Source organism: Sander lucioperca, chromosome 4 (assembly GCF_008315115.2).
Source record: "Sander lucioperca isolate FBNREF2018 chromosome 4, SLUC_FBN_1.2, whole genome shotgun sequence".
In the NCBI taxonomy this organism is placed as follows: domain Eukaryota; kingdom Metazoa; phylum Chordata; class Actinopteri; order Perciformes; family Percidae; genus Sander; species Sander lucioperca.
The window spans coordinates 30,241,560-30,257,083 of record NC_050176.1 but is presented as its reverse complement, the minus strand read 5'-3'; the positions used below and the strand labels follow the sequence as shown (position 1 = coordinate 30,257,083).

The window sequence follows — 15,524 nt, the reverse complement described above, 5'->3', positions numbered from 1 at the left end:
AGTAGGGGCGCCCCACCTATCTAGCTAGGTATAGGATACAGGGGGGAGATTGTGCAAACCTTAAGTTTGGTTTAGGAGCACATCACACTTCAGGTGGTCACTGTGTTAGAGATACGAGTCCTGAAGCCCATCCTACCATACTTTCATTGCTTAACGTTGATCAGGGAGATCAGCCAGATAGGTAACAACATACTTATTGAATTAGGTACTGGGGCCAATTGCGCTGGGACATACAGACCCAGATCTTGTACTCTTCCAGTCGTTCAGAGCAGAACTATAGTAATAACACCCCTACATAGTGGGGCTTATCCTCCACTATATATAGCTTGATATGTTGCTATCAGCTGGCACATAAGCACTATTACAACTTGTGCAATATTGATCATTTGTTGGTAGATGGCATAATCCATTTTGTCTAGCAAAACTTTGTTCGCAAAAGTTAGCTTGAATGTGGTGCGATTCAGTGCGAAAATGAATGGAAACACCTTAAAATGTCTAAAATCAATTTGATATACCAATTTGATCGCAAATTTATTCGCTTTAAAGCCGTTGGATGGAAACACACTTTCACCAGCTTTATTCGCATGAGTTTTTTTACCGAACTTCCGATAATTCGATTGACAAGTGGATGGAAACTTAGCTTGTGATTGGCTGAAAGAAACTGTATATGCCAACACTGCGTCCTGGTTCTGCACTTATGTTAATGAATCAAAGAGTGAAACATTCAGAAAGGTAAGGACAGATTCTACATGAAGTAACACTAAAAACATGGCCAAGATGGGATCTTTGCATTCATCAGTGATTTTTTCATGTGACAATTGGATTGTTTTTGTTTCTTTTTTTTTTAGATGAAGGCATTTGGACTAAAGGCCGTTGCTCTTGTTGTGGTGATTGCGCTCGTCTCCAGTTCTTTTGTAAGTCAGTCTGTAAACTCTACCAAAATTTACAAGGACGAACTATGGAAGTCTGTGTTTATTCTAAAATGTTTAGAGTTTAATGATTGTGCTTAATTTTAAAGGCTAAACCTACCCATGCCATTGAGAAGTGCTCAAATGAGGAGGTCAGTATTTAGTTTGGATATAATGATGTATATCACATAGTCTTTTCTTAATTTAAACTGCCATTTTCTAATCAACTATGGAAGGAAAAATAGACATAAAATTGAAATGTATATAATTCTTGTACACCTTCTTGATTCCCCCCCGTACAGACCAACAACAACAACAACAACGCCCCATCCTTGGCCCGTGTTACTGATGTGCTCATGATCCTGAAGTACCTCAGGGAGTTCACTCAACAAAATACTGCAACTGCAAAACCATGATGTGATCATGCTCTGATTAAATAACTTGCTGGTTCAATACAAATGAAAGCAATAAAGAACCAAAGCTGTTCATTTCCTCTTGGTCTTTATTTCTAAGAATATCTAGTTGTACAAAAAGTGGGAGAAAGATAAAATACACTTTGTTGGAGTCTGACAAAACATTTTTAGTAACAACAGTTATCTTACCAGAATAAAAAATATGTTAATTTACAAACCATGTTTTGGTATTCTGTAACTGTGTGCATGTTGGTCTGATCCCCATAGCTTCATGAAGGAAACAATACTGCCACCAAGCAACTGTTAAAGTTACTGCTACCACATAGTGTTCAAGCATAGACAAGAATTGCCATAGCAACCCCACAACAGGGAATACTTTTCACAAAAGTGCAATACAGTAACGACTCACGCGTGTGTCTGACCCTGTGAGATTCTACCTGGAAATTCAATGAGAAGAAAAACATAAAAATGCCCTAAAATGACCTTTTTAGTTTTGTTTGATTTCATGGATTGCATGCGCAATGCTTAAATCACACATTTACATATTTGTTCATAGTTCAACGTGATGCATTGATACTCTCTGTTGCAGTTTAACACAGTAACACAGTATTAACCAAATCTGTCCCCTGCTTTATGATGCTTTTCTAAAGTGTGTCAGTGGCTCTCCATATTTGTACTTTTTAAAATCCAAAATGTGAATGTAATTTAAACAACAGCACAACCTTACTGCATAATAGTTGTCTTATCAGATGCCATCACTAGGCTGATAAGAACTGAATTTAGGCTGCTATATTTAACAGTGAGTTCATTTCATTCAGGTGTGAGGATGGTGGATCAGGAAAGACAGGGGAAGGCAACAGGTAGGTGGAAGTGTAGGGGAGCCACTTGATACCAACAGATTCATTTCTTAATATTATTAATATGTAAAAACTAATATGGAAAATATATTACATAATGTTTGTTTGACAATATGTCTTAGTGGAGAAGAACACAGGCAAGGAGTGAATGACATGAGGTCGGCGATGGCATCAAGTAGAGATGAGACCAGTGGTGACATCAGGTAGGAGTTCTATTAGACCACACAAAACTAAATGTCCAGTTCAAGCTCCGAGTCCTCCTCACATTTGTTTCATTTTGCACTTTAACAGTGTTGCTTACAGATGAAGTCTGATTACTTCTAATGCTAAATCGAAATAATTGAACATGTTTTGTTATATGCTATTAGGCTAATCTTGCCATTGCGAATGAAAAATGCATTTCTGTATCAAAACCCGGCACATGTAGGAAATACAACAATTAGCCTATGTCTGACAGCGGGGACGTAGTAAACAAATCAGAACGCAAATTGCCATCAATGATGATTTATTTATTGTAATGAAAATAAAGTATATATATATATATATACAATATAATTATTTATAATTATGCTAGGCCTACAGTGGCTAATATACTTTAAAATAAACCTTTATTATTTAAACCCCATACATGATGATGTCCGGCACACTTATTTATTTACTTGTTTATTTATTTATATTTATATGCCAAAATTGTTGCTGCATACCCCTCTGACACTGCGTAGTTGCGCCCCTGTTCGTTATCCTGTGTATTTAGTCTCTGTGCTTTCTGTGTCAGTTGCTGGTTGATTGTCATTCGTCATTCATCATCTGTCTTTTGTGAAGAGTTCCGTTCTGTGTATTACTGTGTTTTTGTGCTCCTGGATTTTTACCCGTTATTTCAGTGTTCCAGTTTTTCTGGATTTACTCACCTACTCAGCTTACATGTTTGTAAGTCTCTTTGTGTTCTCATTAAATTATTATTATTTCAAACTGCTGCACACTCCTCGCCTTCCTGCACTTGGGTCCAAGCCTGCACCATGACAGTATCTTCATATATGTCTGCAAACATTGTGGGGCTCCTGCATTACTAAACATGCAGCCTGTCAAGAAACGACACATGATAAAACCTGTTGCCAAGATGATCATTTTATGAGCTGTTTTATTCAGATTTTTACCTGATTCCTTTTGCTTTAGCCCCTATCACATTTCACACTTTTGAGACAAATACAAAATTGAAACACCTTTGACAGCTGATTGGATGACTAAAGGCATAATCATTTCTTTAAAAAGTGCACCTGCAGCTCTTCAGACCAAATTTCCTGGAATCTGTATTTTACCTTCATTGTTGACTTCACTCTTGACTTTGAAGCATAAATTATTAAGCTATAAAATACATGTTTTTTACTGTGTTCCCCAGATGTGCCAATTATTACTTCAGTACCTCTCACTTTACTCCAGCTATCAACCTAACCAAGCCGTGACAACAATTTCTGTTGGCAAGTCTTAATACTCCTCCTCCTCCAGCAGGAAAATGAGCAACAAACTAGGAAAGAGAGAAAAGCTGAATTCAAGATATGTTAACTGTTTCTCATGTTCAGCATTTATTTCTCGAGTGACTCAAAATAACAACATTATTAAAAAAATAAATAAATGTTCAAGACATAGACCTCCAATTTTATTCTTTCATTGATTTTATTTTTATTTTTCAAAAGCAGTTGAGCATTGTGCTTATTTAACACCACACTACTTTATTCTGACAGAACAAAACTATTACATTAGTTATCAAAAGGAAAAACACAGAATAGCCTAAAATGTGTGATTTGGTTAAAGAGATAGCAATGCGATACAGTAATTTTGGGGATTTTTTTGTTTTCCCACTTTCCAAAAGTCACAAACTAATAAATGCCTTCAGACAGACCTTTTAAGAAAATATATATGTTTGGTGTTGTCTAAAGTTATGTCAAACAGCAATAATCTTATTCATTTTTATTTAACCTTTAATTATACAGGTAATCTCATTGAGACACTTGGTCACATTTGTAAGAGCAGCCTGGTCCACAGGACTTTCACCCAGGATATCGGGGTTTGTGTCCTGCATGTCAAGTTTCCGAAAGTCGCTTTCTTCTTTTCCGTCCCATTCTTCCCGAGTGTCACGGAACTGTAAGCCCACCCATGACCTTTTCCTTAACTTAAGGGGCCGTGTTCATTTCACGGAATTCTTCCGTGGGCCCATTACGGGATGTTTTGCGATTCTGTGAAACTGACACAGACTTTGAGTTAAGGGGCCGTGTTCATTTCACGGAATTCTGTGAGATCAGGTTGGCATGAGAGACCTGGTGGAGGATTAGCCACACCCTGAAATGTGGAAATGGAAGATGTCCTAATATTTGCTGTTTCCCAACAATACTGTATGCTAATGAGATGACATCCATTCCAGTAACTGTATATAAGAAAAGCTCCACATTCAGAGCAACACTAACAACCTCCTCGACCGTCTGTGAGACAATCTGCTGAAGTTGTGAAGACTTGAAGGTAATTATATGAATTGTGAAAACTGAGATTTTTCCTGATATTATGAAAAGCTGTCCATCTGATCATGTCTTTAATATTTCATTTTCAACAGGTGTGATCACTGTAACCATGCTGAAGGTAGTATTTGTGCTTGGATGCCTCCTGAGCTTCGCTCTGGCTCATCCTGTAAGTGTAATATTCTCATATTCAGTATCAATACCAGTGTTCTTATATGGTGATATCAATATTATTATTGTAATAGTATAATGTAGACAATATCAAACCTGCTATTGTGGATTTTCTACAGACGGAGCACAAACGACTTGCCCGGTCACACTCCGGCTCAAACTCCAATAAGGTGAGTGCTTTCTCAAACCTCTACAGCTCAACATTCAGCTCATCCGAATCTCAATTTGTATGATGCATATTTGATAACAAATGTTTCTGTTTCTCTTTAAGCGTATATACCGGCCATGTCCTCCAGTGGTTATGCCTCCTCAGGTGGTTACGCCACCTCCGTTGATTGTGCCACCTCCGGTGGTTATGCCACCTCCAGTGGTTATGCCACCTACGGTGCCTATCCCACAGTGGATCAAGAACATACTTGCCCACTTCCAATAAACTACTAAGTAAAATCTGGAATTTTGCTAGAGATCAATAAGTGAATGAATTTTGACATCAGCTTTGTTTTGTGTCAGCTTTTCACGACAACTGTTTCTTTCTCTTTTCAAATTTAATGATGTTGTCTTACACTAGGTTCAATTAAACATGTGGATCAAAATCACTTTATTCTCTGTAGTAGCTGAAAAATAAACCCCATATGGAAAACATGGACCAAATACAGTATGTTTGTTTTTATTACAATTCATATATATGAGGAACATTGATGAAGCTGTGTAAAAAGTTCAAACTTTTTCGATAGATAGATAGATAGATAGATAGATAGATAGATAGATAGATAGATAGACAAAGTTTCAACACCTTCACTGTTTCCCAACACATTTGAGTGTCTGTCTGACTGTTGTGAGGACTGTGGTCAGAATGAGCCACCACATACATGGTTCACATTACATTATCTTTATATAATTATTGAATGCAACTCACTTTTAATAATTGCATCAGTTGAATAGATGATTGTTATCATTAACTTTTAATGCATCAAAACATTTATTGAGCAATTTAGGTTCACTATCCTCTGTTTCATTTCTTTATAAAAGTAATCTCTGGCCTGGAGATATCTCAACTCTAAGTGCTACCTTTGTCCTTTTATTTCGTTTCTCCAGATTTTTTTTTAAGATTATATTTTGGGCATTTTTAGGCCTTTATTTGACAGGACAGCTGATGACATGAAAGGGGAGAGAGAGGGGGAATGACATGCAGCATAGGGCCACAGGTCAGAGTCAAACCCAGGCCTGCTGCATCGAGGAGTAAACCTTTTTATATGGGCGCCTGCTCTACCAACTGAGCTTTCCGGGCGCCCGGTTTTCCAGATAATAATCCTGCAGTGTAAATTGGATATACCATTTTTACTTAAGTATATTTAAAATGTGATGTCAATTATTTAGGAAGCATGCACAAACAAAATAAAGCTGTACATGAATCATGTCCAGTGAACACCACTTCATTGTTTCCCAACAGCTATGAGATTAGTTGTAAGTCTTGCATGGACAGTAGACAACTCATTCTTAGGATTATCCCCTAGTGCATCATTTCATCACATCTCACACTTTTGAGACAAATATAAAATCAAAACACCTTTGACAGCTGATTGGATGACTGAAGGCATGATCTTTTCTTCAAAAAGTACATCTGCAGTTCTTCAGACCAAATTTCCTGGAATCTGGATTTTACCTTTATTGTTGACTTCACTCTTGATTTTGAAGCATCAATTAATAAGCTATACAGTATAATAATAATACAAAAAAAAAAAAAACTTACCTGTGTTTCTCAGATGAGCCAATTAATACTTCAGTATCCGTCACTTTACTATAGCTGTCAACTTAACCAAACCTTGACAGTGTTGGGGGTTTAAAGTGGGAGGGCCAATGGCCCCTTTTTTACTTTCTACCCCTCTGCTGCCAGCACTCTTGGTTAGTCACCACCTATCTTCGAACTCTGCCTTCATGTTGATCTCAACTACACACCTCTAAAGTTTTGTGACTGCATCTTGCACGGTTGTGGCGCTGCCGCGGTGACAAAATCGGTCCGCAGACAGACAGAGAGATATGTAAACACCCAAGTACTCATATCCGTCTCGGTGGTAGTTGTCACTACAGCAGTAGGTTTCTCCAGGACAAGAGGTTTAATTGGGCTGTAGCGCACCCAAGCGCAGCTCCGCCTCCTTCAGCATCAAATATTGTTATTCCAATTGAATTATTTTTTTATCTCCTGACAAATACATGGCATATGAGACTGAATAATTAGCAAGACTACACAGAGACACCCAGGCTACATGGAATTATCAGACGTCATAATGCATTAATCGCTGCGTTCTCTGGTTCAACACTCCGCCCACAGCCATCAAGGAAAAACTGTCACAATTCTAAGCGCAACAGCGACGTTACCATGGAAACCCGCAAACGGCTCGAGCAATCAAGCAGCTACCACTGAAGTCCTCTGTTCACAGTCTTGAACCATTGACTTTTTTCTTTCTTTTTTTGCCGTTTTCAAAAGTTTATTTTTGGGCAGAATCAAATGTTTTATGGTCACGATTAATCTTGTAGCTGGCTGCCTTGGTTCCAGACTTAAAACTCTTCAGCAGAGTAATGAAACATCAATTGAGATATTGAACGGAGGGAAAACACTTGTCTGAAATCTGAGTCTGAAATGTTGACTTTTAGACCACTGATCTTTATAAAGTTGTTTTGAGATTAAGTAGGCCTACGTGTATTTAAGCTGTCTTGTCTGGTGAAGCTAGGTGAGACGTGTGTTTTTGAAGGCAAATTATATGGGAAACAACAAATGAGCCAAGCTAACGTCAACAATAGAACTATTGCAGATTTATCTGATCATTGCTGCTAGCTGAAACTTTCAGCCTAGCACTCATTCGGTCAGCCAGAACCAAAAAGCCAACTAAGCTAATTAAGTATCCCAACGTTAACAGAGAAAAAGACAACTCATTCCACTAGCATTCACTCTGTTGATTGCTTAAAAAAAGAAGATTAAACATAAGCTGACTGTGTTCATTCAGATGCTGAATAAACATTGATGTATAACATGAAGCGGACCCTGGAAAATTTTTTGGGGGGTAAGTTCATGCTGCAATTGCCATATCAAAAGAATGATAGAGATTGAAGATGTAAGCCCAGAAGTGTGCAGAATCAGTAATTTTGATGTATGGAACTATGCATTTAGTAGAAAAGCCCTAAAGAAAGGCAAAACCAGCAGCCCATCGTCCGCCCTCAGCAGTGCTAGCAGCAGCCCAGCGTCATCCCTCAGCAGTCATAGCAGCAGCAGCCCAGCCTCAGCCCTCAGCAGTGCTAGAGGCAGCAGCCCAGCTTCAGCCCTCCGCAGTCATAGCAGCAGCAGCCCAGCCTCAGCCCTCAGCAGTAACATCGCATAGCCACAAATTAGCCGAGTCGATCTGTGAAAAAAAGAAGAAAGTACATTAGATGCCAGCTTCCTAAAAGCACAACAAGAACAGCTGTGCACCACTGAGAAGGTGTTTAGGATGGCATATCACATTGCCAAAAGAAATCTCCCATACACAGATCACCCTTCGCTCATCGACCTACAGCGCATGAATGGTATTAGCATGGGGAGAGTTTAGCACACTAATGTCACATGCACAGAGATTGTTAAAGGTCCCATGATATGGTGCTCTTTGGATGCTTTTATATAGACCTTATTGGTCCCCTAATACTTTATCTGAAGTCTCTTTCCCAAAATTCAGCCTTGGTGCAGAATTACAGCCACTAGAGCCAGTCCCACAATGAGCATTCCTTAGTATGTAGCATTTCTGTGTCTGTAGCTATTGAGGAGGAGAGAGGGGGGGCAAGATGGAGGTGTGGGGGTGTGGCCTTGACCAACTGCAACTTTGCTCATTTGAAAGCCATGATGCCTCTCTCTCATGGGTGGGCCAAATTCTCTGGGTGGGCAAAGCAGAGAAAGGGGAGGTAACCTTCCAGATCGGCCAATCTGAGCTTTCATTTTCTCAAAGGCAGAGCAGGATACCCAGGGCTCGGTTTACACCTATCGCCATTTCTAGCCACTGGGGGACCATAGGCAGGCTGGGGGAACGCATCTTAATGTTAAAAAACCTCATAAAGTGAAAATTTCATGCCATGGGACCTTTAATTTCATCTCAAAAGAAATGAAACATGCCCTGATGACCAGCATCAGGAATACAAGGGCCAAAGTGTCCATCCTGATAGATGAGAGCACAACACTAAGCAAAAAAAATGGTTTAGTTGTATACATTCGGGCATCGATCCAAAATTCAGACCCACTCACCTTTTTCTTAGAGGTTATTGTGCTAGAACAAACTACTGCAGATGGCATCACTGATGCATTGCTCAAGTGTCTCATGGACAATGGGTTAGATGATGAGTTTCTGAAGCAGTGCTTTCTTGGCTTTTGCTCAGATGGGGCATCGGTGATGCTGGGTAGAAAGGCAGGGGTGTATGCGAAGCTAAAGGCCAGATATCCAGCAGTGGTTGGCTGGCACTGTCTCAATCACAGGCTAGAGCTGTCAGTTGGGGATGCCGTAAGGAGCTGTGTGGAAACCAACCACTTCACCAGTTTCCTGGATAAGCTGTACTGTCTTTATAGTCAGTCCCCAAATAATTTGAGGGAACTGGATGTGGCTGCATCAGTAGTGGGTACACAGTTGAGAAAAATAGGTTGTGTGTTAAATGTGAGATGGGTTGCCTCTTCCTACAGGACAGTTGAGGCTGTCTGGAATATGTATGGTGCTTTGCACCAGCACTTTATTAGTGCTGGTAAAGATACATCCAGGACCTCGGCTGAAAGGTGCACGTATGACGGGCTTGCAGCTAAATTATCCTCAGAGGGTTTTATTGTCAATTTGGGACTAATGTTGGATGCTCTAGAATAGCTTAAAGACTTGTCTGAGGCATTACAAAACAGAGAGATTGGTCTCTCAGAAGGGTTAAAAAAAAGTTAAACAGCAGGCTGATGTTTTCCTAGCAATGATGGAGACACCAGGCCCTCATTACCAGATTGACTGTCAGGCTGTTCATGATGGTGTTTTTAAGGGGGTTCCATTGAAAACTGGTGGGAGACAAATAAAAATCAATCACAATTTTTTTTTTCACGCACTCAGTTGTAGCATGCAGTCCAGGATGGTCCCAGAGCATGAGCTAGAGCTTTTCTCAAATAAATGTGTTGTCACCTGACACCTGGCCCTCTCCAGTTCCACTGCTGTATGGAGAACAAGAATTGAGGGAGCTGTGTGATAGTCTAGCAATGAACTACTGAAGTGTCTAGTGGCATTAACTTACATGGGCCAGGTCCAGGCTGCACGCCTAGTAGCACTCATGACTCTCTTCAAGACAAGCCCAGGCCCTGTGTATTAAATTCTTCCTCAATTTATGTTGTGATAGGTAATAGAAAAAGAATGGTGAATAAGCACTTAACTGCAAACTTAGCAAATTTGGCATCCATTCCTCGTCAGCCACAGCCTGTCCCAAAAAATGGAAACACACTAACACTAGCCCTACTAAACGTCAGGTTTAGTAGGGCTAATAATCAAGTCAGATAATCAAGTCCAGAGTGTGCCCCTTATTGTGCGTGGGCTGTGTCACATGCTGAGTCAGTCCATAGTTCTCAAAAACACAACACAGTTCTTTGGTCCCTCTGTCCTGGGGGTTGTCAACATGAATGTTAAAATCACCAGCAACTCACTGTAGCTGTTGTTCTTCTGGTCGCCGTCTATCGAGCCAGTCAAAAATAGTCGAGGGAGGAGAGTAAAGATGGAAAGCTCCTATAGCTTAGTTCCATATAAATGCACAGATAATTCGTTGTTTTGTCGTTAGTGAAACACAATATTGACCTTGTAGTTGAAAAAGGAGCCTCATATAGGAATGACATTTCCTCCTATGGAGTCCGTTCATCGCCTCTTTTTGACTGGGAAATGGCGGATAGTGTAAACAACAGCTGCTAACGTGAGTTGCTCAAAACCTTTCTTTTTATTAAACTCTGGGTACACAAACAATGTTGTCAATGCTTTTGTTAAGGTGTAGATACCCTGGTGATACTTGGAGCAAAGTTTCATGTTGTGCCGAGCCTTCTTAGTGTTTTAAAAATAGCTATTTTGAGGCTAGCATAAAAGTGCCCTTAGCACTCCCATTCAAAAGGCCATTTGACCAAAAAACGAAAATGCGGTAAATCTTAAAAGTGGCGATTTCGTCCTAAATATGCTTTTAAACGAAAGTTTGACTCCTGTACATTCACAAAAAAACCCTAGGTTGCATTTTGGTGAGAGTTACGCTTTAATGGCATCCACTTAAACACAGATAGTGGCAAATTTTCAGTCTTAGTATTACTTGATCTCAGTGCTGCATTTGATACGGTCGACCATGACATATTACTAGACCTATTGGAAAACTGGGTTGGCCTTTCTGGCTCAGTACTAAAGTGGTTTGAATCCTATTTAAAGAATAGGGATTACTTTGTATCTATAGGTAATTATACATCTGAGCATACAAATATGACGTGCGGAGTTCCCCAAGGCTCAGTTCTGGGGCCTCTTCTGTTTAACATCTACATGCTTCTACTGGCTCAGATTATGGAAAACAAAATAAGTTACCATAGTTATGTGGATGAAACACACATTTACATAACCTTATCACCAGGGGACTATAGTACAATACAACAACTGAATATGGGCATTGAACAAATTAACGACTGGATGTGCCAGAACTTTCTTAAATTAAATGAAGAAAAAACTGAGGTGGTTGTTTTTGGAGCAAAAGAGGAACGATTAAAAGTCAGCACTCCAAATGCAGCTTCAAATGACAATGTTAAAGTGCCCATATTATGAAAAAAAAACACTTTTTCTGGGATTTGGGGTGTTATGTTGTGTCTCTGGTGCTTCCACACTCATACAAACTTTGAAAAAAATCCATCCATGGTGTTTAGAGTGAGATACGGTTTCTGAATGTGTCCTGCCTTCAGTCTCTGGGTGAGCTGTTCAAAATCGGCACGGCTTGTGACATCACAAGCCGAAACGAGCAGGCTAACCGCAACCATTAGCTCGTAGCGTTAGCATGCTAACGCTAGCATGCTACCTCGTTCTCAATAGCAAAGCACTGCTACAACACACACAAGTTCACCATAATCTACAAAAGAACTACTTCCATGTGCACCCTCATTTAGAAGTCTCCCAGCTAATCCTGCTTTGTAACTGACTGAAGTTGTAGAAACAGCCTTTTTACTGTCTATGGAGCTAGCTAGCTGACATGATCTACATCTGAGCTACTGCACATGTGCAGTGCAATCAAAGATAGTACAGAAGAAGAAGAAGAAAACTCTGTAGCTAAAACAGAGACCAGGTGAAAAGAGGATCTGCAGCAGTGAGAGAGAGCGGTGCAGTACAACAAAAATATGGTGTTTTTTGAAAATTAAACCATGTAAACCTATTCTGGTACAACCTTAAAATACAATTATGAAACTGAAAATGAGCATAATATGGCTGCTTTAAAAACAACAGACATAGCCAGAAATCTTGGTGTAGTCATGGACTCAGACCTGAATTTCAACAGCCACATTAAGACAATTACAAAGTCAGCCTATTACCACCTTAAAAATATATCAAGGACTAAAGGACTTGTCTCAGCAGGATTTGGAAAAACTTGTCCATGCTTTTATCTTCAGTAGACTTGACTACTGTAACGGTGTCTTTACAGGTCTCCCTAAAAAATCATTCAGACAGCTGCAGCTGATTCAGAACGCTGCTGCTCGAGTCCTCACTAAGACCAAGAAAGTGGATCACATCACTCCAGTACTGAAGTCTTTACACTGGCTTTCAGTGCCTCAAAGAATGGATTTCAAAATACTTTTGCTGGTTTATAAATCAATAAACGGTTTAGGGCCAAAATACATTTCTGATCTGCTACTACATTATGAACCACCCAGACCTCTCAGGTCGTCTGGGACAGGTCTGCTTGTTGTCCCCAGAGTCAGAACTAAACAGGGGGAAGCAGCGTTTAGGTTTTATGCTCCACATATCTGGAACAAACAGGTCTGCTGCAACTCTCAGTTCTTTTTACCTATCTTTTTGATGTTGCCTTTCTTTAAATAACTTTTCATTTCTTATACTGAAGTTGCATTGTTGACACTGTATGATAAACTATGTAAGCATATAAAGAGAAATTCCTATTTGATCTGCTTTTATATATTTAACTGTTTTAACTGCTCGTTAATGTTTAATTTCTTATACTGCACTGTAACTTTTATTCTCATATTTTTTTCTGTTTTTATGTAAAGCACTTTGAATTGCCCTGTTGCTGAAATGTGCTATACAAATAAAGTTGCCTAGTGTCAAATAATGTTTCAGGGACTACAAGGAATACCCAAACATGGCAATTAAAGAGGGTCTTCTGCAATTAAAACACACAGTAGATACACTGGCTGTAAGCACAGCTGAATGTGAAAGGGGATTTTCAGTGATGAATACTATTGTTTCACCACTGAGAAATCAGCTGAAGATTGTCAATGTGTCCTCTTTGATGTTCGTAAAGTTAGTGGGTCCACCACTAGAGTTGTGGAACCCAACTAAGTTTGTTAGGAAGTGGGTGATGACAAGGAGGTCAGCAGACCATGCTGCCTGTAGACAAAGACAGCATAAACCAGAGGAGCCTGCCTTTACTCCTATTTGGAAGCTGATGAATGCATGAATTGTAGGATGTGAATAAGTAAATGTGATGTATTTAAAGTGTAAACTGTTATGTCTGCACACAAGTGCCTCAGGTGTTGTTCAGGTTGTTTCATAATGCATTGAGTTGAGTAATTACCTCCTGTGTCAGTGTGATTAAATCAAACATAACATAAACTGCCAAAGAAATTGGCCCTGATTCTTTTAAAGAGCTCATATTATGCTAATTTTAAGGTTCTTAATTGTATTTAGAGATTGTATCAGAATAGGTTTACATGGTTTAATTTTCATAAAACACTATTTCTGTTGTACTCGGCCCCGATATTGACAAAATAGCTACATTGGGGATATTTCTTTTTCCATCGCAGCACACCCTACGTCATTCGTCAGCAGCACGTGTGTCGCATGCTGGAAGAGTTGAGTTAAACGTTAAGCAACATGGGCCGAGTCAAAGAGTCGGATGTGTGGAGATATCTCACGCTTGAAAATTTATTTTAAGAAGTTTGTTTACATTCTATTTTCGATTTGAATGGACAATTGCTTTTTAAAATAACAAATAAATAAGAATTCAATACATTACATCTATGTTATTTTTCTTAGTTAGGAAAGTCTGGTGCCTTTAGTCTCTTCCACATGGTGGAAGGAAAGTAATAATAATAATAATAATAATAATAATAATAAGTTTATTTATATTTGTAAAGCTTTATAGGCCAGAGGCCTGTACTACGAAGCGAGATTTGGCGTTAACGAGCTAACTTCAGGCTCAACCCAGGGTTTTCTGTACTACGAAGGTGGATCACTTGTGTTCGGGTTCAATCGCCGTGGTAACTTATGCTCAACGCCTAACCTGGTCGGGAGCAGGTTAAGTTGGAGATCAGAGATCAACCGGTATAAAAGCACCGCCCACTGACAAATCAATACTCGACTGATAACGGCGTCACCGTTCTTAGAAGATCAGCTGGAGCTCGGTGGAGAGAGAGAGAGATGTGCGCTCATAAAAGTTAAAACATTTAGAGACCGACAACCCCGTTAACATTCCCTGATGGGTATATTTATGAAAGATATAGATTTGAAGCGGAGGGAATTACTTATAGGCTATTTGTTGGCTTCTTTAGCCGTGTGTTGCCAATGCGCACATCGGTTTAAATTATGTTTTTATGTTTGTTTTTTTTAATTTTCTCTCACGATCGCGTACCACTGCTGGGGTTGCAACTGAAATAAAAGCCTAAAGCAACGACAGTTTATGGAAAGCAAAAGTGTATTTATGGTCAGATCTTGTGCCTGACTGATGGGGAAGTGACCAGTTTAGTCTAATGTATTGTAGTGGGTGTACTGTACTGTATATTGGCCGGAATCTGCCTTTGGGGGAGGAGGGGGGCATATCATAGTGGGGGGTCTGGGTGTCCTCCCCCAGGGAAGTTTTAAGCATCAACGACTTCATTTCCTGCATTCCGATACACTTTTATGCACCAATTTATGGTGAAATACCTCCATTGAGCCTATGTGAAGAATAAAGCACAGATGACAATTAAAAATATATCAAACATATAATGGAAAGTATGTTGTTACGTGTCATTGTGCATTTTTAAGTGAGTATATGGAAATCCTGGAGCTTACTATCACGTAGACTACACCACTGGATATTGATAAGCTAAACGTTGTGATTTACGCATAACAGCGTTGGCTTATTTGCCAGCTTTCCTTCCTGCATTTTGCCTGTAAAACCGTGTCTGTGTTCTTCATATTTATGTAGAATTATAGTTTGCTCTTCTTATGTAAAATATGCAGCTCTGGTAGATGTTTGCGATTGGTCGTGGTGCGCAAACACCGCCTCTTTTATGTGAACGCGCGCGCCGCTGGATTGGGAAACCCTGGGTTGATTGAACTAGTTGATAACCAGCGTCGTGATACAGCTTATGCGGGACCGCGGTTGTTAGGTTAGGTGAAGCCGGATAACTGAAAGAAATCCAGGACATGTTGATCTTGATTCGTAGTACAGGCCTCAGGTATAAGTTGGAAG

General features: G+C 39.6%; 1 long non-coding RNA gene across 1 annotated transcript; it reads left to right on the top strand.

Moving 5' to 3' along the window:
- Positions 1–4,975: 4,975 nt before the first annotated feature.
- LOC116034286 lies at positions 4,976–5,511 on the top strand. Its single transcript, XR_004101044.1, has 2 exons — positions 4,976–5,026; positions 5,128–5,511. It is a non-coding gene; the product is annotated as an uncharacterized LOC116034286 (long non-coding RNA).
- The last annotated feature ends 10,013 nt before the right edge of the window (positions 5,512–15,524 follow it).